At 41.6% G+C, this 10471-nt stretch overlaps 1 non-coding gene across 1 annotated transcript; it reads right to left on the bottom strand.

Annotated features, from left to right (window-relative positions):
• Nucleotides 1-467: 467 nt before the first annotated feature.
• TRNAG-ACC lies at nucleotides 468-540 on the bottom strand. The gene has a single exon. It is a non-coding gene; the product is annotated as a tRNA-Gly (tRNA).
• Nucleotides 541-10471: the final 9931 nt, after the last annotated feature.

Here is a 10471-nt window from a genome sequence, read left to right on the forward strand (position 1 = left end):
TTTGAGAGAATATTATTGAAACATGTACATTACCATGTGTAAAATAGATAACGAGTACAAGTTCTAGGGCATGAAGTAGGGCTCCCAAAGCTGGTGCTCTGAGACGGCTCAGAGGGATAAGGTGGGAAGGGAGGTGGAAGGGGAGCTCAGGATGGGTGGACGCATGTGTACCTGTGGCTGATTCATGTTGATGTATGACAAAAACATCACAACATTGTAAAGTAATTATTTTCCAATTAAAATTAATTAATTAAAAAAGTTGAAGCTAAGAAGGCTATTATTTGGGATTCTATTCCTTTGATAAACTAAATAGAAAGCAGGCATTCACCTTTAGAAGGAAGGCTTTGTTTGAGGATGCCACACTCAGGGGCATTTTTTTGTTTTCAATATTTATTTATTTATTTGGCTGTGCCAGGTCGGTCATAGTTGTGGCATGCGAACTCTTAGTTGCAGCAAGTGGGATCTAGTTCCCTGACCGGGGATTGAACCCGGGCCCCCTGCGTTGGTAGTGCAGCATCTTAGCCACTGGACCACCAGGGAAGTCCTACTCCAGGGGCATTTTGTCAGAGAAAAGGTATGTGGTTTAGTAGAAAATCCACAGATTTGGGAATTCAACTAAGATGAATTCTGCCAGCTGTGGTGTTTACTTACTTACATCTTGTTTTACTCCAAAGCTCATCCCAATTTGGACCCAGCTTTCAGATCAGTCACCATGGGGGAGTCTTGAGCCTGTAAGTGGCCACCTCTCCCCATAATGTGCCCTTCACCTGCATTGGCTCCTCTAATCTGCCCAGACTTGACCCAGCTCTCTATGTCACTCAAGCCCTGGCCCAGTTATCTTCTGGGAGGGCTTCCTAACAAACTGAAATCCTTTGTCTGTACATCTCCTGACCTTTGTGCTGTTGCTCTAGAGTTGATCATATAACATTTCTGGTTATTTTAATATATTTTCAGTCCTTCAAAATCTGGGAACAGACTTAATTCATAGCAGTATCTCAGACCCTCTGATGCTGAAAACATTTGAAACCGTTTTCATAATTTTTATCTTTTTAAAGAAAAAAATAAGCTGATAACTCATCACATTGCGCAGAATCTTAAAACAGAAGATTAATTAAAGTAAAATTCCCCATTTTCCTCTAACCCTTCTTGTCTGTCTTGCCAGTGGGAAGAAACATTCACAGTTGGGAGCAGTAATCCTTTAGACATGCATTCGCATGGTATGCCTTACAGACATGTACATTCAAGGTTCTAGAAAATTGTTTTTAATGGAATTATGATTTACATATTATAAGCAACATACTTTCTTTGCTGAGGACAGTTGATATTGTTTTCTAGTATTCCATTTTAAGTACCTTATTTATGTGTTAGTTTTCCTATTAGAAGACATATTTTCCATTTTTTACTATTAAAGACAAGGCTATGAAAAGTATCCCTGAAAGTTTTCAATCTGTTTCACCCCAAATTTGGAAATGTTGCTTCATAAGTTTCTTTGAAATGCTTGATTTATTCTCTCCCCTTCTCACTAAGATAACAAAAACTTTAAATTTCAAACATGATCATTTGAAAACTGTTGGCTTTCACAACTGTTTCCAAACAATTTTTACCATTTTAAATCTGAACGTCTTAATACACAATTTCAACGCATTTTAGATATTAAATTAGCTTATTTGTAGGCTTGCTGATGAGTTGAAATTTTTTGACAATGATTTTATATCCTACATTTTAATGATCTGAGTGTTCCAAAATAACATCCTAATATTTTGAAGCATTTAAAAACTCACTGAGCTTTAAAAAAAATTTATAAAAAATTTAAGTGATGATTAGAAACTGCAGAAAAACATTGCATGTTCATCATGCAGCTTTACTGTTCCAAATATTTTTTTCTTTCAGAGTTTGTCTTCTAAAGTTAAATAGTACATTTTAAATATGTTATTCTTATTGCAGGAATATGAATTATTTCTTATCACCATGACATTCTGCTTTTCTCCTGTCTGAAATGGAACTCCCTTTCCTTCGTTCACTTGGCCTTCAGTGTGACAGCCAGCATTCCAGGTGCTGGGACACAATAGTATAATCAATAAGAGACAAAAATGCCTACACAGAGCTTACATTCTAATGGGGGAGATGAAAAATATGTACATTAAGTAAAATATGTAAGATAAGATAAATTCTGAGAAGAAAAACAAAGGTGAGGAAAAAAATAGGAAGTTTTGAGGGTAGGGCTTGCAGTTTTAGGTAGGGTGGCCAGGAAATGGGTTACAGAATACACTTTTGGGTAGAAGGGCTGCGTGAAGTGAGGGTGGGAGCCATGTGGATATTTGTTGAAAGGGCCTCTCAGGTTGAGGAATAGCAAGTGCAAAGATCCTGAGGCAGGAATGTAGCTGGAGTGTTTGAGGCCCTGCAAGGAGACAGCGTGGCTGAATTCCAGTGAACAAATGAAACTCAGGGAGAGTAATGGGAGATGAGGTGTGCACCCCACACTGTCATACATGGGTGAGTTCACGTCTTCCTTTCCTACATCAGACTGGGAGCCTTTGAAAGGCAGGCAGGGCCTGTCTTACTCAACTCCAAGCAGATACTCAACCTATTTTTAATACAACTAAGTGATTTATTTTAATCTGGTTTTACTTTGCATTTTTCAAAAATGAGTTTTTTAAAAGAAGTTTTTGGTATTTGTAAGCTTTTTTAAATTTTGTGTTGGGGTACAATTTATTCACAATGTTGTGTTAGTTTCAGCTATACAGCAAAGTGGTTCAGATATATATATATATTATATATATATACACATATCCATTCTTTTTCAGGTTTATTTCTGATATGGGTTATTACAGAATATTGAGTAGAGTTCCCTGTGCTAGACAGTAAGTCCTTTGGGATTCTCTCTCTTATTTATAGCATTATGTAAATGTTAACCCTCACCTCCTAATTTATCCCTGTCCTGTACCTTTCCCCTTTGGTAACTAGAAGTTTCTTTAGAAGATGACTTTTGAAACAAGTATATAATAATTTGAGTTGTGGAAACTTAGCAGTTTTGGAGGATGGCAAACAAATAATCACATTAGCCTCTTTGGGTGACTTTGTCCATTATATATGCAGGTTTATAATCTTCTATGTATCACAGCGACTGTCTGAGGTGTGCTTTATAACTCCCTCCGTGTGTGCCCTTGCTAAAAGCCTTTCTTTCCACCTGGAATGGCCTTCCCTTCATAAAAAAAAAAAAAAAGACATTGGAATGTCCCTACCTCAAAAGAACCATCTCCAAGTAACCTTCTCACTTACCATCTCTGACCCAGGCTTAAATGCTATTAACAATTTTCTGGCTCTTATATTAGTATCAGTCTGCATTCTTAAATTTGTGAAGATTAACTGGCGTATATATCTCTGCTGGAAGCCAGCAACAGATTCATTTTCCTATGGCTTATAGCTCACAATGCATCGTCTGAGTAAAGGGAGAACCCATTAACAGTTTGCAGCATCAAAATTATTCGAAAGTAAGCAATTTCGGTTTCAGAGGCAATCCATATTGAAGACAGCCCATTGTGTAAGAGTCCTGAATTGATTTAAAGGCTTTCACAGATGGACATCTTCCTAATAGAAATCAGTGCAATGTTCCTCCCCATTGTTTAGCCAATGGACCTTCTAAAAAACCAACTAGGCACAATTATATGTTGGGAGGATCTGGAGAAAGTAAATAATTCACTGCTCATGATTCTTAGCCTCAAGTAAATCGCCTACCTTATGTTCTCTAAAAGGTCAGTGGAATCAATCACCATTGTTCTTTTATGCTCATTAAGTATTTTGTATGAATACTCAATCAGTCTCTCAGTAAACGCTGACCAATGGCCTACTGTGTGTTCAGCATAGGGAATTTTGCTTTGGAGTCCAAAGCGCTTACACATGATTTCCATCCTCATGAGATTATTCCATACCATGGCATCTACAAATATCTCCCTGCTCTTTCCAGCGATGGATGTGGCTGATTGTGAAATTCTATGTTGCTAATCCTAAGAGTGACCTAAAATTTTTCTCAAGGAAGCCACGTAATTGGAGCTCACACATGAGGTGAAATCTGCTGGCTCTTTCGTATGCAGGATTTCACAACATGGGTGCAGTGAGGCAGTGAGAGTTAACTGGAGCACAGCCATGAGAATTGGAAGCCAGAGAATTGGAAGCCTGGTCCAGTGGATGGGTCACTGGGCAAGAAGTCAGGAGTGCTGCCTCCATTGCCTGTTTTGACACTGGAAATGCAATTTGGGGCAAGTCACTTCAACTTCTGGACCTTTTCTTTTGGATAACCCTTTTGTATAGTATAGTGAAAGCTATGGTTTCTCCAATAGTCATGTATGGATGTGAGAGCTGAGCCATTAAGAAGGCTGAGCGTTGAAGAATTGATGCTTTTGAACTGTGGTGTTGGAGAAGACTCTTGAGAGTCCCTTGGACTGCAAAGAAGATCAAACCTGTCAATCCTAAAGGAAATCAACCCTGAATATTCATTGGAAAGACTGATGCTGAAGCTCAATACTTTGGCCACTTGATGCGATAAGTCGACTCACTGGAAAAGACACTGATTCTGGGAAAGATAGAAGGCAGGAGGAGAAGGTGACAACACAGGACGAGATGGTTGGATGGCATCACTGACTCAATGGACATGAGTTTGTGCAAACTCCAGGAGATGGTGAAGGATGGGGAAACCTGGGGTGCTGCAATCTATGGGGTTTCAAAGAGTCAGACACGACTCAGCGACTAAACAATAAATCAACTCTTATGTAGACAGAATATATATATTTATTTTCAAACCATCTCAGTTTATTACAATAAGTTATCAATTATTATTGATGAGTCAGTGATCCATGGTGACAGGTTTGTTCCAAGTTCAAGATCAGACTTGGGTCTTTCTGAGGTTCTGAAGTAGCGGCAGCTGTCAGGACTGTTCTTATGGTTGATGACAAGGGTGCAAGCAGTAAAATCAAGCTGCCCAAGACTCTACTCAAGATGTTGTAGACAGAATATCTTTAGAGCAGCTGTTTCTTTATATGTAGGAGCTTGGCTCAATTCAGGGCTTAGTATTTCTCTTACCCAAACTTCTGCTGGAAAATCCCTACTGAGCACTTACTCTGTGCCAGACATGCTGGTAAAGGACCCAGTTCCCACCCGTCTGTGAGGAGTTTTTCCCACGTCGCCAGGCAGTGCTCCCATACCAGCTGAGTGTCTTACAGTTCAACTCACTTCAGACACTATATGCCTGGATATATCTCCAGAAGATATTGAAGGACAGGGAAGCCTGGTGTGTTGCAGTTCATGGGGTCACAAAGCGTCGGACATGACTTGGAGGCTGAAAGAACAACCTGGATACAACATCAGATCCCACAGTTAAAGGTTCAGTTCCCCAAAGACTGCCCCACATTAGACGCCAATCCCAGGTCCAGGTTATCAGCTGTGCTTCTGACCAGTGGGGAACTATAAATCAGAGGTTCCCAACAATCTCCTTGTTGGATTCAATTGATTTGCTGAAATGGCTCCCAGAACTCAGGAAACCTGTGTACTCAGTTGATCATCAATTTATTACAAAGGATGTTAAAGAGTAGGAATCAACAGCCATGTGGAGAGATATACAGGGTTAGTTCCTGAACAGGAGCTCTGTCCTCATGGAGTCTGGGGTCTGGCACAGAGGAAGTGTTCTATTCCTTCATCCTGGAAACTCTTCACGGCTCCTCCTTCTGGGTTTTTCTGGGGGATTCATTCCATAGGTATGATTGATTACATCATTGGCTGCTAGTGACTGACTCAACCTCCAGTGCCTCTCTCCTCCCCCAGAAATCAGGGGTGGGACTGAAACCTCCAATCCTCTCTTCATGGCTGGTTTTCCTGACAGCTAGTCCCATTCTCAGGTGCTTTCCAAAAACCAGTTCATTAACACAAACCCAGATGTGGTATAAAGGGGTTGTTGTGAATTACAGGATGTCTGTTTCCCCTCTGTGGCCCTGAAGTCACTTCAGGAACTGAAGATAAGAGACCAAATATCAAAACAAAAGATGCTCCTGTGGCTCTTTTCCGAGGCTTTTGGGAGCTGAGAGCTGAGAGCTGTGGATGAAGACCAAGCTATATTTATTAAAAAAATCACAGTATCACAGGACTTTGTCTTTGTCAAGCAGTTTAATTTTCCCACTGACCCTATGTAGTAGGTCCTATTAATGTCCCCATTACACAGATGAGGAAACTGAAGCACAGAGAAGTGAAGTAATTTACCCCAAGTCCCACAGCTATTGAGTATCTTTGAGTTTGAATCCTCCTCTAGGCTCCCTGACCTCCAAATAACTCTGAAGTCCATTCCTTGATTTGCTGCACTCGATTGAGGCCACTGTGGTTTCTGGAATTTGCTCTCATTGAAGCCAGGGACGTGGACTGCAAGACCCTGTCCCCTAGGCCCCTCAGTGCTCCTCCAACCCCCACACTTCCCCTGAGGCACCTCTGTGGGACCCAGTGGATCCAAGAAACACCTTCAGGACCTCTGGACTGGAAGACCCCTGGCTATTCAGTCCCTTGCACCTGGCTAACCTGGCAGCATGAAATAGACGCATCAATTTCCCAGTCCTCAAGGGAACCACTTAAGATACAGAGGATGCTAACTTGTATCCTGGCTTTACAAAATGTACCAAATAGGAAGTGCTTATTCAGGGCTGTTCTGAGGGCCACCAAGGATGGTGTTTGTTATATTATTCAGTGTCTTCCTGCTGGGGGCCCAGGGGAGGCATCTTTCTCTGGCCTCTATGTGAAGGGCTTTTCTTGACCACTGGTATACTTTAGCCTTAGAGACTCTGTGAATCCCCTAACCCACTGTGGCTGTCTTGACATATTGGCCTCTGGATAACTCAGTTCCAGTTTAGCGGCAGAATCCTAGGGAGTTTACTGGCTTTGCTCATGGCTCTAAATGATTCTTCCCCTTATTTTCCTTTTGGCTCATTTTTCTTCCTTTTAATTTAGTTTATTTTTCTGTGGCCTGTGCATTTGGAAAGTGATCTTAAATCTCTTTTGGAACAAGATGAAGTATGAGTGAAGAAAAATTATTCTCTTTAAAAAGTTATTTCCCTCTCATGACCGTATCTGGGCTTCCTTAATTAGCTCAGCATCTTGGACGAATAAGTTTTTCATTGCTATAGATAGTATTTTAAAGTTCACTGTAAAAAAAAAATAAAATTCACTGTAAAGGTGGACCCAAGTCTTACTAGAGATGAAAGAAAATAAGGGGCCTGTTCCCTACTTTCCTCATATGGTAGACATGCTGTTGTGGGTGCAAGAGTTGTTCAAGATGAAGAAATGAGAGTGAAGCTGGAAAAAAAGAAAAGGCATCTCAAGAACAGAATTCCTGTTAGCTGAGTCCCTATTTTGTGTTAGAGACCATGCTATGACATGTATATTATTGTATGTATATTTTGTCATTTAATCTTTACAGCAAATTTGTGCCTTCCTCTCCTCCTTTTACTTAAACGAAACCTGAAGTTTGACGAGGTTTAGGGAAAGAAGCAAGGATCTGGTGGTTGGATGTTTCCATTAGTTTCCCGTGTCTATCTGTCTTCTTAGCCATGTATATTATCCCGAGTTCACACAGCATCATCTCTCTGGTGGGGCTGCCACTTCCCAGCTGACCCCATTGCCTGCAGCCTGGCACCCTCTACCTTATTCTTCAAACTGTAGCCGGAGTTGGAGCGAATTGCATCTCTGGTCATTTTACTTGCCAGAGATCCTAGGATTTAAAGATTTGTTTGTTTGATCATTCATTGATTCAATGTTTATTGAGCATCACTTATGTGCCAGGCTCTGCTCTAGGTCAGGGGACAAAGGATTGTCTAAAAGAGAGAAAGAGCCCTGCCATGGTTGGAGTTTGCCTTCTGGTTGGGGGGGGGCAGCTATTGGGCAGACATTAAACACTCAAAAACATATATCAAGAAGTCAAAGGAAAAAGTACGATTCAGGAGGTAGAGAGTGCAGGGTGGAGAGGCAGGCAATTGCAATTTTAAACAGACTGGAGAGTGAAATAGACTGATCAGGTGACATTTAAGCAGAGACCTCAAGGAGGTGAAGGGGTTAGTTAGTGAACCAAGTAAGTATCTGAGTATTCCAAGCATAGAGCAAGTAAGTTCAAGGGCACAGGGCCGTCTGACACCTCCATGGACAATAAGGAGACCAATGTGGCTGGAGTGGAGTGACCAGCAGACCCTCTCTGTGGTGGAAATCAGCTTCATGTCAGATGTTAGCTCTAAAATAAGATGCAGGCAGCTTGGATTCAGAGAGTTCTCTGGGTGATGAGCCTCTACACCATCTGGTGGCCAGCATCTCAGAAAGAAGGCTGTCTTCAGTCATGGCACTGAAGGAAAAGTAGATATTTTACAAGCCCTTCCAAACTTAAACACTGTTTTCTTGCCTCTAGCTACCCGTGAAATAAAACCACTGAAAAATGTTAGTTCAGTGATATATGCTTAGGGGAAATCTTGAGGTCCGGGTTCATCTGGAGATGCTTCAGAAAGATTTCTTATTTTGAGTGTTTTATCTGGAGGAGTTACTGAGTGGTAAACAAAAACAAAAATAAAAACAAAACTTATTGAAATACAGTTGATTAACAACTTTGTGGTAATTTCTGCTAAACAGCAAAGTGATTCACACATTCTGTTTTATATTCTTTTTCATTATGGTCTATTATAGACAGTGTATTAAAAAAACAATGATATCACTTTGCTGACAAAGGTCCGTATAGTCAAAGCTATGGTTTTTCCAGTAGTCATGTATGGGCGTGAAAGTTGGACCATGAAGAAGGCTGAGTGCTAAAGAATTGATGTTTTCAAACTGTGGTGTTGGAGAAGACTCTTGAGAGTTCCTTGGACTGAAAGGAGGTCAAACCCGTCCATCCTAAAGGAAATCAACCCTGTATTCATTGGAAGGACTGATGCTGTTTGATTATCCTTCCCTGTGCTATACAAGTAGAACCTTGTTGTTTATCCATTCTGTGTATAATGATTTGCATCTTTTATCACAGACTCCCCATATATCCTTCCCCTAGCCCCCTTCCTCCTTGGCAACCACAGGTCTGTTCTCTGCATCTGTTACTCTGTTTCTGTTTCATGGATACTTTCATTTATGTCATACTTTAGATTCCCTGGTAGCTCTGCTGGTAAAGAATCTGCCTGCAATGCAGGAGACCCTTGTTCAATTCCTGGGTCTGGAACATCCCCTGCAGAAGGGATAGGCTACCCACTCCGATATTCTTGGGCTTCCCTAGTGACTCAGACAGTAAAGATTCTGCCTGCAATGTGGGAGGCCTGGGTTCGATCCCTGGGTTGGGAAGATGCCCTGGACAAGGGAATGTCTACCCTACCCACTCCAGTATTCTTGCCTGGAGAATTCTATGTGCAGAGGAGCCTGGCAGGCTACAGTCCATGGGGTTGCAAAGAGTGGAACACAGCTTAGCAATTTTTCACTTTTTTCACTTTTTAGAGTCAACATATAAGTGATACCATATGCTATTTGCCTTTCTCTTTCTGACTTATTTCACTTAGGAAGACAATCTCTAGGTCCATCCATGTTGCTAGAAATGACATTATTTCATTCTTTTTTATGGTTGAGTAGTATTCCATTGTGTGTATGTACCACATCATCATTTAGATCATACCTGTTATGTGGTGTGGTATATATAGCACAGTCTGCTGGTTAGTGTCTCATACCCATTTCTCCTTCTCCCACTGTAATGGTGCCGGACCTGCCGGCAAAACGAACAGGTCGAGGACGCAATCACCAGGGCACCTGAGAAATAAAAGACTCGGAAAGATGGGGTTGAGAGGGATGGAGTCAGCTTGTGACTGATTCCGACGACTTTATTGAGGGGTAACATACATATATATGCTAACAGGATTCACCAAATTTTAGATCAAAGACTTGCATACGTGCAGAACTGCAGACACTAGTTTTAGCTCAGGAGTTTTATCTTAACTCCAGCAGAGCATGGCACCAGCGTCTTACAATCAGTTAAAGACTACCTAGACATAAACCATTCACAGGAGCCCGATAATCTTATCAGAGTCAGGAAAATGGGCAAATGGTGGCTGCAGCGATTTCCTTGAGGGAGGTGAGAAAGGCCAATTTGCACTTTAATAAATCAGGGGTGGCGGGACAGAGAGGGACCTCTTAGATCTCTCTCAGGGCCGAGAAGGGGCCTGAGCAGTCAGGCCGGCTCCCCGCATAATGGAACTCCTGAAGTGAGTTGAAGATATAGATGCCCTCCATAAAGGCATTTACCAGCTTCTCTGTGCTCGGTGTGGCCATGTGGCTAAGATCCAGGCAGTGGGCAGGGTATAAGCGGAGGGGTATGTACAGTTTAAGCAAGTGTCTTTTAAGGGGAAGAGCATTTCCTTCCCCGTGCCCTTTCTTCTTGCTGGCTGGAATTAGGGAGATGATGACCACCTTGGACCTTACAAAAGAGGCC

This window comes from Cervus elaphus, chromosome 24, assembly GCF_910594005.1.
Source record: "Cervus elaphus chromosome 24, mCerEla1.1, whole genome shotgun sequence".
NCBI lineage: Eukaryota > Metazoa > Chordata > Mammalia > Artiodactyla > Cervidae > Cervus > Cervus elaphus.